At 33.7% G+C, this 15,586-nt stretch overlaps 1 protein-coding gene across 1 annotated transcript in view; it reads right to left on the bottom strand.

Moving 5' to 3' along the window:
• Positions 1-14,527, bottom strand: part of LOC131842356 (aryl hydrocarbon receptor) — a 155,394-nt gene extending 140,867 nt beyond the window's left edge. Inside the window, exon 1 of the mRNA XM_059190896.1 lies at positions 14,260-14,527. The gene's annotated coding sequence lies outside the window, so the exon portion shown is untranslated. The remainder of the gene's footprint in view (positions 1-14,259) is intronic.
• Positions 14,528-15,586: the final 1,059 nt, after the last annotated feature.

Genomic DNA, 15,586 nt, shown 5'->3' with positions numbered 1-15,586 from the left:
GCAGGTACCAGGTAACAAAGGTGTAAAAAAAATCATACCAAATTCGTTATTTTAAGAAACTCCATATTTTCATATATTGTTCGTAGGACTATTATAACTTGCGCTGCTCATTGCCAGACACGTAGTGTGGTTCCAACCCCCCACCGGACCCCCCTAAACTATACTATTTTAGAAATAAACTTACGTCATTTTAATAAAGCTGAAATTTATATATATTATTGAGAGTTCTCTCAAACTGAGTTTCCTAAATTGCCAGACAGTTTTCTTGGTTCCTTATCATACCAGACTCATTGAAACCGTATATTGGGTAACAACGGTGTATACAATTTCATATCAAATTCGTTATTTTAAGATTCTCCATTTTTTCACATATTGCTCGTAACAGTATTATAACTTACTCTGCTCATTGCCAGACCCTTAGTGTGGTTCCAACCCCCCGCCGGACCCCCCTAAACTATACTATTTTGTAAATAAACTTACGTCATTTTAATAAAGCTGAAATTTATATATATTATTGAGAGTTCTCTCAAACTGAGTTTCCTAAATTGCCAGACAGTTTTCTTGGTTCCTTATCATACCAGACTCATTGAAACCGTATATTGGGTAACAACGGTGTATACAATTTCATATCAAATTCGTTATTTTAAGATGCTCCATTTTTACACATATTGCTCGTAACAGTATTATAACTTGCTCTGCTCATTGCCAGACCCTTAGTGTGGTTCCAACCACCCGCCGGACTACCCTAAACTATACTATTTTATAAATAAACTTACGTCATTTTAATAAAGCTGAACTTTATATATATTATTGAGAGAACTATTAAACTGAGTTTCCTAAATTGCCAGACAGTTTTCTTGGTTCCTTATCATACCAGACTCATTGAAACCGTATATTGGGTAACAACGGTGTATACAATTTCATATCAAATTCGTTATTTTAAGATGCTCCATTTTTACACATATTGCTCGTAACAGTATTATAACTTGCTCTGCTCATTGCCAGACCCTTAGTGTGGTTCCAACCCCCCGCCGGACCCCCCTAAACTATACTATTTTAGAAATAAACTTACGTCATTTTAATAAAGCTGAAATTTATATATATTATTGAGAGTTCTCTCAAACTGAGTTTCCTAAATTGCCAGACAGTTTTCTTGGTTCCTTATTCCACCAGAATCATTGAAACCGTACATATATTGGATAACAACGGTGTATACAATTTCATGTCAAATTCATTATTTTAAGATGCTCCATTTTTTCACATATTGTTCGTAGCATTATTATGACTTGCGCTGCTCATTGCCAGACACGTAGTGTGGTTCCAACACCCCGCCGGACCCCCCTAAACTATACTATTTTAGAAATAAACTTACGTCATTTTAATAAAGCTGAAATTTATATATATTATTGAGAGTTCTCTCAAACTGAGTTTCCTAAATTGCCAGACAGTTTTCTTGGTTCCTTATTATACCAGACTCATTGAAACCGTATATTGGGTAACAACGGTGTATACAATTTCATATCAAATTCGTTATTTTAAGATGCTCCATTTTTACACATATTGCTCGTAACAGTATTATAACTTGCTCTGCTCATTGCCAGACCCTTAGTGTGGTTCCAACCCCCCGCCGGACTACCCTAAACTATACTATTTTATAAATAAACTTACGTCATTTTAATAAAGCTGAACTTTATATATATTATTGAGAGAACTATTAAACTGAGTTTCCTAAATTGCCAGACAGTTTTCTTGATTCCTTATCCTACCAAACTCATTGAAACCGTATATTGGGTAACAACGGTGTATACAATTTCATATCAAATTCGTTATTGTAAGATGCTCCATTTTTTCACATATTGTTCGTAGCATTATTATAACTTGCGCTGCTCATTGCCAGACACGTAGTGTGGTTCCAACCCCCCGCCGGACCCCCCTAAACTATACTATTTTAGAAATAAACTTACGTCATTTTAATAAAGCTGAAATTTATATATATTATTGAGAGTTCTCTCAAACTGAGTTTCCTAAATTGCCAGACAGTTTTCTTGGTTCCTTATCATACCAGACTCATTGAAACCGTATATTGGGTAACAACGGTGTATACAATTTCATATCAAATTCGTTATTTTAAGATGCTCCATTTTTACACATATTGCTCGTAACAGTATTATAACTTGCTCTGCTCATTGCCAGACCCTTAGTGTGGTTCCAACCACCCGCCGGACAACCCTAAACTATACTATTTTATAAATAAACTTACGTCATTTTAATAAAGCTGAAATTTATATATATTATTGAGAGTTCTCTCAAACTGAGTTTCCTAAATTGCCAGACAGTTTTCTTGGTTCCTTATCATACCAGACTCATTGAAACCGTATATTGGGTAACAACGGTGTATACAATTTCATATCAAATTCGTTATTTTAAGATGCTCCATTTTTACACATATTGCTCGTAACAGTATTATAACTTGCTCTGCTCATTGCCAGACCCTTAGTGTGGTTCCAACCCCCCGCCGGACCCCCCTAAACTATACTATTTTAGAAATAAACTTACGTCATTTTAATAAAGCTGAAATTTATATATATTATTGAGAGTTCTCTCAAACTGAGTTTCCTAAATTGCCAGACAGTTTTCTTGGTTCCTTATTCCACCAGAATCATTGAAACCGTACATATATTGGATAACAACGGTGTATACAATTTCATGTCAAATTCATTATTTTAAGATGCTCCATTTTTTCACATATTGTTCGTAGCATTATTATGACTTGCGCTGCTCATTGCCAGACACGTAGTGTGGTTCCAACCCCCCGCCGGACCCCCCTAAACTATACTATTTTAGAAATAAACTTACGTCATTTTAATAAAGCTGAAATTTATATATATTATTGAGAGTTCTCTCAAACTGAGTTTCCTAAATTGCCAGACAGTTTTCTTGGTTCCTTATCATACCAGACTCATTGAAACCGTATATTGGGTAACAACGGTGTATACAATTTCATATCAAATTCGTTATTTTAAGATGCTCCATTTTTACACATATTGCTCGTAACAGTATTATAACTTGCTCTGCTCATTGCCAGACCCTTAGTGTGGTTCCAACCCCCCGCCGGACTACCCTAAACTATACTATTTTATAAATAAACTTACGTCATTTTAATAAAGCTGAACTTTATATATATTATTGAGAGAACTATTAAACTGAGTTTCCTAAATTGCCAGACAGTTTTCTTGATTCCTTATCCTACCAAACTCATTGAAACCGTATATTGGGTAACAACGGTGTATACAATTTCATATCAAATTCGTTATTGTAAGATGCTCCATTTTTTCACATATTGTTCGTAGCATTATTATAACTTGCGCTGCTCATTGCCAGACACGTAGTGTGGTTCCAACCCCCCGCCGGACCCCCCTAAACTATACTATTTTAGAAATAAACTTACGTCATTTTAATAAAGCTGAAATTTATATATATTATTGAGAGTTCTCTCAAACTGAGTTTCCTAAATTGCCAGACAGTTTTCTTGGTTCCTTATCATACCAGACTCATTGAAACCGTATATTGGGTAACAACGGTGTATACAATTTCATATCAAATTCGTTATTTTAAGATGCTCCATTTTTACACATATTGCTCGTAACAGTATTATAACTTGCTCTGCTCATTGCCAGACCCTTAGTGTGGTTCCAACCACCCGCCGGACAACCCTAAACTATACTATTTTATAAATAAACTTACGTCATTTTAATAAAGCTGAACTTTATATATATTATTGAGAGTTCTCTCAAACTGAGTTTCCTAAATTGCCAGACAGTTTTCTTGGTTCCTTATCATACCAGACTCATTGAAACCGTATATTGGGTAACAACGGTGTATACAATTTCATATCAAATTCGTTATTTTAAGATGCTCCATTTTTTCACATATTGCTCGTAACAGTATTATAACTTGCTCTGATCGTTGTCGAACCAAGAAAACTGTCTGGCAATTTAGGAAACTCAGTTTGAGAGAACTCTCAATAATATATATAAAGTTCAGCTTTATTAAAATGACGTAAATTTATTTATAAAATAGTATAGTTTGGGGGGGTCCGGCGGGGGGTTGGAACCACACTAAGGGTCTGGCAACGAGCAGAGCAAGTTATAATACTGTTACGAGCAATATTTGAAAAAATGAAGCATCCTAAAATAACGAATTTGATATGAAATTGTATACACCGTTGTTACCCAATATACGGTTTCAATGAGTTTGGTAGGATAAGGAACCAAGAAAACTGTCTGGCAATTTAGGAAACTCAGTTTAATAGTTCTCTCAATAATATATATAAGGTTCAGCTTTATTAAAATGACGTAAGTTTATTTATAAAATAGTATAGTTTAGGGGGGTCCGGCGGGGGGTTGGAACCACACTAAGGGTCTGGCAATGAGCAGAGCAAGTTATAATACTGTTACGAGCAATATGTGAAAAAATGGAGCATCTTAAAATAACGAATTTGATATGAAATTGTATACACCGTTGTTACCCAATATACGGTTTCAATGAGTCTGGTAGGATAAGTAACCAAGAAAACTGTCTGGCAATTTAGGAAACTTAGTTTGAGAGAACTCTCAATAATATATATAAATTACAGCTTTATTAAAATAACGTAAATTTATTTATAAAATAGTATAGTTTGGGGGGTCCGGCGGGGGTTGGAACCACACTAAGGGTCTGGCAACGAGCAGAGCAAGTTATAATACTGTTACGAGCAATATGTGAAAAAATGGAGCATCTTAAAATAACGAATTTGATATGAAATTGTATACACCGTTGTTACCCAATATACGGTTTCAATGAGTTTGGTAGGATAAGGAACCAAGAAAACTGTCTGGCAATTTAGGAAACTCAGTTTAATAGTTCTCTCAATAATATATATAAGGTTCAGCTTTATTAAAATGACGTAAGTTTATTTATAAAATAGTATAGTTTAGGGGGGTCCGGCGGGGGGTTGGAACCACACTACGTGTCTGGCAATGAGCAGCGCAAGTTATAATAATGCTACGAACAATATGTGAAAAAATGGAGCATCTTAAAATAATGAATTTGACATGAAATTGTATACACCGTTGTTATCCAATATATGTACGGTTTCAATGATTCTGGTGGAATAAGGAACCAAGAAAACTGTCTGGCAATTTAGGAAACTCAGTTTGAGAGAACTCTCAATAATATATATAAATTTCAGCTTTATTAAAATGACGTAAGTTTATTTACAAAATAGTATAGTTTAGGGGGTCCGGCGGGGGGTTGGAACCACACTAAGGGTCTGGCAATGAGCAGAGCAAGTTATAATACTGTTACGAGCAATATGTGAAAAAATGGAGCATCTTAAAATAACGAATTTGATATGAAATTGTATACACCGTTGTTACCCAATATACGGTTTCAATGAGTCTGGTATTATAAGGAACCAAGAAAACTGTCTGGCAATTTAGGAAACTCAGTTTGAGAGAACTCTCAATAATATATATAAATTTCAGCTTTATTAAAATGACGTAAGTTTATTTACAAAATAGTATAGTTTAGGGGGTCCGGCGGGGGGTTGGAACCACACTAAGGGTCTGGCAATGAGCAGAGCAAGTTATAATACTGTTACGAGCAATATGTGAAACAACGGTGTATACAATTTCATATCAAATTCGTTATTTTAAGATGCTCCATTTTTACACATATTGCTCGTAACAGTATTATAACTTGCTCTGCTCATTGCCAGACCCTTAGTGTGGTTCCAACCCCCCGCCGGACTACCCTAAACTATACTATTTTATAAATAAACTTACGTCATTTTAATAAAGCTGAACTTTATATATATTATTGAGAGAACTATTAAACTGAGTTTCCTAAATTGCCAGACAGTTTTCTTGATTCCTTATCCTACCAAACTCATTGAAACCGTATATTGGGTAACAACGGTGTATACAATTTCATATCAAATTCGTTATTGTAAGATGCTCCATTTTTTCACATATTGTTCGTAGCATTATTATAACTTGCGCTGCTCATTGCCAGACACGTAGTGTGGTTCCAACCCCCTGCCGGACCCCCCTAAACTATACTATTTTAGAAATAAACTTACGTCATTTTAATAAAGCTGAAATTTATATATATTATTGAGAGTTCTCTCAAACTGAGTTTCCTAAATTGCCAGACAGTTTTCTTGGTTCCTTATCATACCAGACTCATTGAAACCGTATATTGGGTAACAACGGTGTATACAATTTCATATCAAATTCGTTATTTTAAGATGCTCCATTTTTACACATATTGCTCGTAACAGTATTATAACTTGCTCTGCTCATTGCCAGACCCTTAGTGTGGTTCCAACCACCCGCCGGACAACCCTAAACTATACTATTTTATAAATAAACTTACGTCATTTTAATAAAGCTGAAATTTATATATATTATTGAGAGTTCTCTCAAACTGAGTTTCCTAAATTGCCAGACAGTTTTCTTGGTTCCTTATCATACCAGACTCATTGAAACCGTATATTGGGTAACAACGGTGTATACAATTTCATATCAAATTCGTTATTTTAAGATGCTCCATTTTTACACATATTGCTCGTAACAGTATTATAACTTGCTCTGATCGTTGTCGAACCAAGAAAACTGTCTGGCAATTTAGGAAACTCAGTTTGAGAGAACTCTCAATAATATATATAAAGTTCAGCTTTATTAAAATGACGTAAATTTATTTATAAAATAGTATAGTTTGGGGGGGTCCGGCGGGGGGTTGGAACCACACTAAGGGTCTGGCAACGAGCAGAGCAAGTTATAATACTGTTACGAGCAATATGTGAAAAAATGAAGCATCCTAAAATAACGAATTTGATATGAAATTGTATACACCGTTGTTACCCAATATACGGTTTCAATGAGTTTGGTAGGATAAGGAACCAAGAAAACTGTCTGGCAATTTAGGAAACTCAGTTTAATAGTTCTCTCAATAATATATATAAGGTTCAGCTTTATTAAAATGACGTAAGTTTATTTATAAAATAGTATAGTTTAGGGGGGTCCGGCGGGGGTTGGAACCACACTAAGGGTCTGGCAATGAGCAGAGCAAGTTATAATACTGTTACGAGCAATATGTGAAAAAATGGAGCATCTTAAAATAACGAATTTGATATGAAATTGTATACACCGTTGTTACCCAATATACGGTTTCAATGAGTCTGGTAGGATAAGTAACCAAGAAAACTGTCTGGCAATTTAGGAAACTTAGTTTGAGAGAACTCTCAATAATATATATAAATTACAGCTTTATTAAAATAACGTAAATTTATTTATAAAATAGTATAGTTTGGGGGGGTCCGGCGGAGGGTTGGAACCACACTAAGGGTCTGGCAACGAGCAGAGCAAGTTATAATACTGTTACGAGCAATATGTGAAAAAATGGAGCATCTTAAAATAACGAATTTGATATGAAATTGTATACACCGTTGTTACCCAATATACGGTTTCAATGAGTTTGGTAGGATAAGGAACCAAGAAAACTGTCTGGCAATTTAGGAAACTCAGTTTAATAGTTCTCTCAATAATATATATAAGGTTCAGCTTTATTAAAATGACGTAAGTTTATTTATAAAATAGTATAGTTTAGGGGGGTCCGGCGGGGGTTGGAACCACACTACGTGTCTGGCAATGAGCAGCGCAAGTTATAATAATGCTACGAACAATATGTGAAAAAATGGAGCATCTTAAAATAATGAATTTGACATGAAATTGTATACACCGTTGTTATCCAATATATGTACGGTTTCAATGATTCTGGTGGAATAAGGAACCAAGAAAACTGTCTGGCAATTTAGGAAACTCAGTTTGAGAGAACTCTCAATAATATATATAAATTTCAGCTTTATTAAAATGACGTAAGTTTATTTACAAAATAGTATAGTTTAGGGGGGTCCGGCGGGGGATTGGAACCACACTAAGGGTCTGGCAATGAGCAGAGCAAGTTATAATACTGTTACGAGCAATATGTGAAAAAATGGAGCATCTTAAAATAACGAATTTGATATGAAATTGTATACACCGTTGTTACCCAATATACGGTTTCAATGAGTCTGGTATTATAAGGAACCAAGAAAACTGTCTGGCAATTTAGGAAACTCAGTTTGAGAGAACTCTCAATAATATATATAAATTTCAGCTTTATTAAAATGACGTAAGTTTATTTACAAAATAGTATAGTTTAGGGGGGCCCGGCGGGGGGTTGGAACCACACTAAGGGTCTGGCAATGAGCAGAGCAAGTTATAATACTGTTACGAGCAATATGTGAAAAAATGGAGCATCTTAAAATAACGAATTTGATATGAAATTGTATACACCGTTGTTACCCAATATACGGTTTCAATGAGTCTGGTATGATAAGGAACCAAGAAAACTGTCTGGCAATTTAGGAAACTCAGTTTGAGAGAACTCTCAATAATATATATAAATTTCAGCTTTATTAAAATGACGTAAGTTTATTTCTAAAATAGTATAGTTTAGGGGGTCCGGCGGGGGTTGGAACCACACTACGTGTCTGGCAATGAGCAGCGCAAGTTATAATAGTGCTACGAACAATATATGAAAATATGGAGTTTCTTAAAATAACGAATTTGGTATGATTTTTTTTACACCTTTGTTACCTGGTACCTGCCAAAGGAACCACGATCCAGGTTTCATATTTGGGGATCGTTCTTACCTGTGTTGGGGACACACATACAAGAACTTTCACGTTTATTAAAATGACGTATGTCTGGCAGTCGTGGGCTCTTGGGCTAATACTATAGACCGATATAATCAATCTATGACGACCTCAGTGGTCTAGCGGTTTAGCACACCGCTTTACTTCCGATGTTCGCGGGTTCGATTCCTCGCACGGCACAAACTTTTGTATTCATGAGTATGTTTGTTTTTATCCGTCTAGATGTTTTCTATATATCTTGTCCTTCAGACAAGCATTTATAGTTTTTAAATATATTTAAATTATTTTGACCTTTAAAGTTTTAAATTTACAAAGAAGTATTAAGTATATATCATTTTAAAAGTATTTAGATAATGATTAAGACGGCGTGGTTAATTTAATTGACTTATATAAAAGCAGGCAATACTAGCTTCTAATTTTGAAAAATATCATTTTTTTATTTAATCGAAGATATATTATGTATGTACTTACAAAAAAATATCTAAGTATTTAATATCAGTTGTCTAATAGCCATAACACAAGCTCTGCTTACCGTGGGACTAGATGGCGCTGTGTTAATTGTCCAGGGTTACTTATTTATTTAATCTAATTTAATTATTATACTAATATATGTAGACGTAGGAGCTAAGCTAGCTATGTAGACTTCAATTCCGTCCTAAAAAACTGACTAAAATATGAAAAGAGTCATCTACAAAATAGCTATACTCTTTAAACAGAGTTCATGTGTGTATTGTTAATTTATTATCTATAAATTTATTGTATATGCTTGTAATTAAAAATCTATACATCTATACATATAAATAAAACTGGAGTGTCTGTTTGTAATATTGAAATAACCGTTTTTACTACATACATATGAATATATATACGGTACATACACCAAAATTACATTTTTTATAATTTTTGTCTGTCTGTTTGTTCCGGCTAATCTCTGAAATGGCTAGACTGATTTTGACGGGACTTTTTTTGGCAGGTAGCTAATGCAATAAGGAGTAACTTAAGCTACTTCCATTTTAGAAAAAATTTTTTATTTTAATAAAATTAAATTAAATTACTCGCGGACGAAGTCGCGAGTACAGCTAGTTAATAAATAAATAATAAATAGTCAGCATAGGCAAAAAATTCAATACATTAAAAAATCGAGCCACTACTACTGGGATGTTTTGACAGAAAAATTACAGCTCCCTATGATAGAGTTTCAATAAAGTTTTTACCACCGGCAAAGGTGTTATTAGCTATTAAAATAATTACCACTCAGATCACACAATAGTTAGCATTAAAACAATGGACGTTTTTTATATATATAAAATGTATTATACTTCCTCCTACACACTCGTTACGGTTTATATTTATGTGAGTTTATTAATTGTGCCATGAAAAAAATATCGCGATAGTATAAATAAATTTATGAGTAAGGGAAAACAATTCAATTATCAATAGTGAGGGAAAGAGATGAAATATCCTTTTAAAAGGGTTGGACTGTGTGAAAGATGATATGGTAAGAAAGGGAGTTAATAACGAGATGACTGCGAACAAGAAGCGGTGATAGCGGTGGATTGGTTTTTCTTTTTATCTTTGTAATTTTTTTTTTCCTTTTGTTACTGTTATTGAAACTGATTTTGGTTTTTATGAGCATTGAATATTGTAATTCATTTTATATATTTTTATATTTGTGTATCCTAGATCTTATTAAATTTTTTTTTGTGTTTAAATTATATGTATCTGTATGTAGTAAAAAAGCCGCATCTTAGTTTTTTTTTATGAGTAATGGGGTCTGCCTGAACACCAGCACTGTATAGGTGCACCTCAGTGAGGTGGGGGGAAGGGGATACTTAGTAATGTGGACTCATGGGCCCATAACTAGCAATATACCATGTCAGGTTGACCTCCACGCGGTTCCCCCTGGAAACCATCGTGATAAATTCCTGCTGAATTTGTCACGATGAGCTAACTGACCTGACCTCATGTTCATCCTATCATCCTCCACTGGTGCCCCGCCAGCGTAAACTGTTAGTGCAGGCGGGTGCACCATTCCATTATCATCCATAAAAAAAACCTCATTAAGATTGTGCTTATATCAGCAACAGCTGAGGCAGCTCCTATTGACAACTTCTATGTTATTATTTATTTCTTATTTTGTGTCTTATTGTAAATTATATTATTTGTGTTATGTTGGCAATAAATCAATTATCTACCTATCAGAGATGAATAGAAGAGATAAACATGTTACGCCGACCAATAAGGAAGAATCAGATGATGAAGATTATGATAATGATGATGGTGATAAAGAAACACATATACATGTAATTCAAGAAACATATTTCAATTTCATTATTTTTAACTTTAGAAATATTGAGGGACTTTATCTAAATATATATATATATTACTCAAAGGTGACTGACGTAGTGATCTATCAACGCACAGCCCAAACCACTGGACGGATCGGACTGAAATTTGGCATGCAGGTAGATGTTATGACGTAGGCATCCGATAAGAAAGAGTTTTGATTAATTCTACCCCCAAGGGGATAAAATAAGGGATGATGGATTGCATGAAACTTTGTCAACTCTAAACCGATCGGGCTGAGACTTTGCATGCATAAAGCTACTATGACGTAGGCATCTCCTAAGAAAGGATTTTCATAAATTTCACCCCTAAGGGGATAAATTATCGCGAGGGAAGCCGCGGGCAAAAGCTAGTCATATATAAAGTTATTTGAAGATAATTAGCAAGGAAATATATTATAGTATAATGGCATATAAATTATATATAATTGTTTACTAGTAAGATGAGTTCATACTAATTGTATAATTGGGATTCACTCACTGTATTTCTTTTTATTTAAATCTTAATTATTTAATATTGTAGTCATATAATTTAATATTACTTAAGCTTAATATGTTTTTTTAATTATATGACTATTATGTTAAACTAGTTACTCGCCCCATTTTCGCCCGGGTGTACATGTATTATATATATAAACCTTCCTCTGAAATCACTCTGTCTATTAAAAAAAACGCATCAAAGTCCGTTGCGTAGTTTTACAGATTTAAGCATACATAGGGACGAACAGACAGCCACAGCGACTTTGTTTTATACTATGTAATGATAATGGATTTTACGATATGCAAGTATTAATTTTATAAATTATATATATGTATTCTATGCTACCTGATTACGATTTGTCGGCTTCGGTAGTCTAGCGGTTAAGCATTTGCTTTACTTCCAATGGTCGCGGGTTTAATTTCTCGCCCGGTACAAACATTTGTATTCATGATTACTTGTGATTCTGGTTTTTTTTTATTATTTTGGTATATTATGTATACAAATAATGTATTTATATCAGTAGTCTAGTATCCATAACATAAGTTCTGTTTAGCTTGGGACTAGTTAGCGTTATGTTCATTATCCAGGGACATTATTATATAGTAATTTTAATAAGAAAATACCCTTTAAAACACTCAATATTATACTTATATGTTAAATAGTTTATATCAATTAAAATAGAAGAATATAGTACATGTTGTTTAAAAACATTCATCTGGTTAAATATATTATTAAGTAATTCATTTATTTTCAACTCAAATCTACTAACTTTATTTAATAATTACTATTAGAATAACAAAATAATTATTATTATGAATGAACGTGAATTATTATAAATTATAAATGAAGAAGTGTCACATCTAGTAACTTTATTTCTTTGTGAATTCCAAAATTTTAGTGTCAAAGCATAAATAGCTAAAACAAGTCTTAGAACTTTGGATATAAAACTCAAAATACAATAACAAATATATAATATTCGCCGAATATAGGCTCTTGTTGAAACTATAAAGTTTCTACAATTATTAATTGTTGCTAATCGATTTGATACGTTTTTGAAATGCTTTTTGAAACCACTCTGTATCACAACGTATAAAACTTTGATATTCTCTCATATGTTTTACTAGCTACCCGCCCTAGCTTTGCATGAATGTACATGTATTATGCATGTAAACCTTGCTCTTGAATCGTTCTATCTATTGCTAAAAACTGCATTAAAATCCGTCGTGTAGTTTAATAGATATAAGCGAACAGACGGCAGAAGCGATTTCATTTTATACTATGTAAAGATGTGGAAGGAAAAATCAATTAAATACTTAAATATTCATATTTAATTATATCTTGTATCAAAAAATACGGCCTATGACTTTATAGGTAAGGTAGGTAGGCAGGTTGGTAAGAGCTAAGTTTCTTGTCAGTTCTCCTTAGCTCAAAAGCACTCAGAACTGACGGTAGATTTGACATATCATAAGATTATATAATCTCAGGCCAATCCACACAGAGCCATCTAGACCCAAGTTAAGCTAGCTAGAGCTTGTGTTATGGGTACTAGATAACTGATACATATACATGATATTTTTTTTTGTAAATACATACATATTATACATAGAAAACACCCCGACCGATACAAACAATCATACTCATGAATACAAATGTTTGTGCCGTGCGAGGAATCGAACCCGTGACTATCGGTCGTAAAGCGGTGTGCTTGACCGCTACACCACCGAGGTCGTCATTATATCATCTGAATATTTTGATTTGATGTTATTTATTTATGTATATTTTTTCTTACTGTTAGCTTTAAACAAAACTAAATATAACTACTATTACAAAGAGGCAATGTTTGTAAGTTAGAATGTGCGGTGTAATCTCTACAAGTAGGTTATAAAAAATTGAAAATTCTTTTAGCGTTGGATAGACAATTTGTCGAGATGTAGGCTATATAACATTATGCTACGACCAATAGGAAATACAGGGAAATTGACGCATAAGATAATGGGGCGACAGCTATGTTATACAGACGTAAGTTTTGATATTCGTTAGTAATAGTAACTTATTATTTTTTATAGTTTATAATTCGTACAGTCAACGCTATTTGAAGGAAATTCAGAGCCATTACACTCCGTATTGTTCAATTATCCTAAATTTGTTATTACAAAAGTATATTTAGTCTTGTAGATATTGAGTTTAATCTAGAATGTCTAGATTTGTTTTATTTAAAGCGTGTTTGATTTCGTTTGCGGAATCATACTCATAACGGAATATTTTGAAATAAAACTAAAGACATATTTACAGCATCATATTTTGCTTAAATTAGAGGAATTACACACATAGACCTATTGAAGTTATGAAATAAAACATACTTATAGCATCATGTTTGCTTATGTTAGAAGAATTACATACATAAAGGAAATTTTTGAAATAAAACATCTTTTAGCCTATTGGAGTTATGAGAGAAATACATAGAGCATCATGTTTTGTTTAAATTAGAGGAATTACATATAGAAGCGCGTTTTGAAGGTTCAAAAAAAACATTTAAAGAAGAATTAGAGGGCCGTGTATGTTATGAACTGATTGAAGTTATGAAATAAAACATACTCAATGCATATTTTGCCTAAGTTAGAGGAATTACACATATAGAGGCACGTTTTGAAGTTATGCATGAATTATAGGACGGTTTGAAGTTATGAACTGACCTTTTTCCATTCCGGCGGCGCCTCTTGGTCGCGTACACCGTGCCCAGCTGGCTGGAGTGTGGCTGCGGCGGCGGCCGGAGCAGGCCCGTGTCCACGCATCCGTCCAGAGCGTAGCCAGCCTGCCCACTCCAGCCGCACAACTGTAGCTTCGAGTCTGTGGCTATCTTGACGGCTGTGGGTTCACCACTCGACACGACGCCCCGGCCACTGTTCCGCCTCTTTGCCAAGCTCACACTGTTCTCACTAACATTTGTGTTCCAAATTTGAATTTGATTTCAAATCGTCCAGTTCGCGAACCGAGAACGCCAGGCCTTTTGAGGATACCTTTGCCGTTTTATTTTTTTTTTCTTATAACACTTTTTTTTAATAATATTCGCAATGTTGAGATTTATTCTTCTCTATATTTATTACCGTCTCCGATAATTTTTTTCAATATTTATTATATTATAAGTGATTTGAATTTGAATTTATAAAATTACTGTAATAATCAATCATGTAATTCCAATAATACAATTGTTATTGCTTTGGAAACTCAGACAATGACCTCGTTTTGAAGATGGGCCTTGTTTCAGCAATTATTCCATCCGGCGGCAAAGGCCACATTAGCTCGATTATCTTTTTGCCTCTTTTTGTTTGAAATATTATAGCATAATGTCGATACGCCTTGATCTTATTACTTATAAAAATTATAGATTTATTTATTTATTAAGTTTAGTCGTGAAAAATATAATCACTAATTATTTAAATAGTATTGTGATATAATAATTAATTGTTTTATTCGTATTTGGAGAAATTCGAAAGAATTAGTTGATATAGATAATATTTTAAGTATTTTGATTTTCTTCTTTTATTGATGGAAGAATATCTTGAGCGAAGAAACTAGTTCGAATGGAAAATTTAATATGGAAGTATTTAAGAATTGGATTATCTACGCAGTTAATTAGATATTTCATCTAAACATATTTACATATAAATATATCGTTCTGTTATAAGAGCACGATAGATTTGTTTACATTCAGAATATCCATAATGTTTATATAACACGCGGGCCGTTTCATCAAAATGTAGTATCACCACCAGAGGTCACTGTTTTCAAATCGATTTCACGTCGCTTCAGACACTTAGTTTTTCAAACTTCAACACTTATTATCCGATTTGCATTACAAGATAACTGTACAACACTATTACCACACTTTGAAATAAAGTCACATCACTATACCACACATTGTCACTGAGTTTTTCAAAACCGGTTCGTGCGTTCACGTGTGTAACGTAGGTTATAAGCATGCGTGGTAAACGCGTGGCGCTATCGGTGAGCGCCTGATGT

The sequence above is a fragment of the Achroia grisella genome, unplaced genomic scaffold (assembly GCF_030625045.1).
Source record: "Achroia grisella isolate CSIRO2021 unplaced genomic scaffold, CSIRO_AGI_Agris_v1 utg2167, whole genome shotgun sequence".
Classification (NCBI taxonomy): Eukaryota; Metazoa; Arthropoda; class Insecta; order Lepidoptera; family Pyralidae; genus Achroia; species Achroia grisella.
The sequence above is the reverse complement of the archived record's forward strand: the minus strand, read 5'-3'. Positions and strand labels throughout refer to the sequence as shown.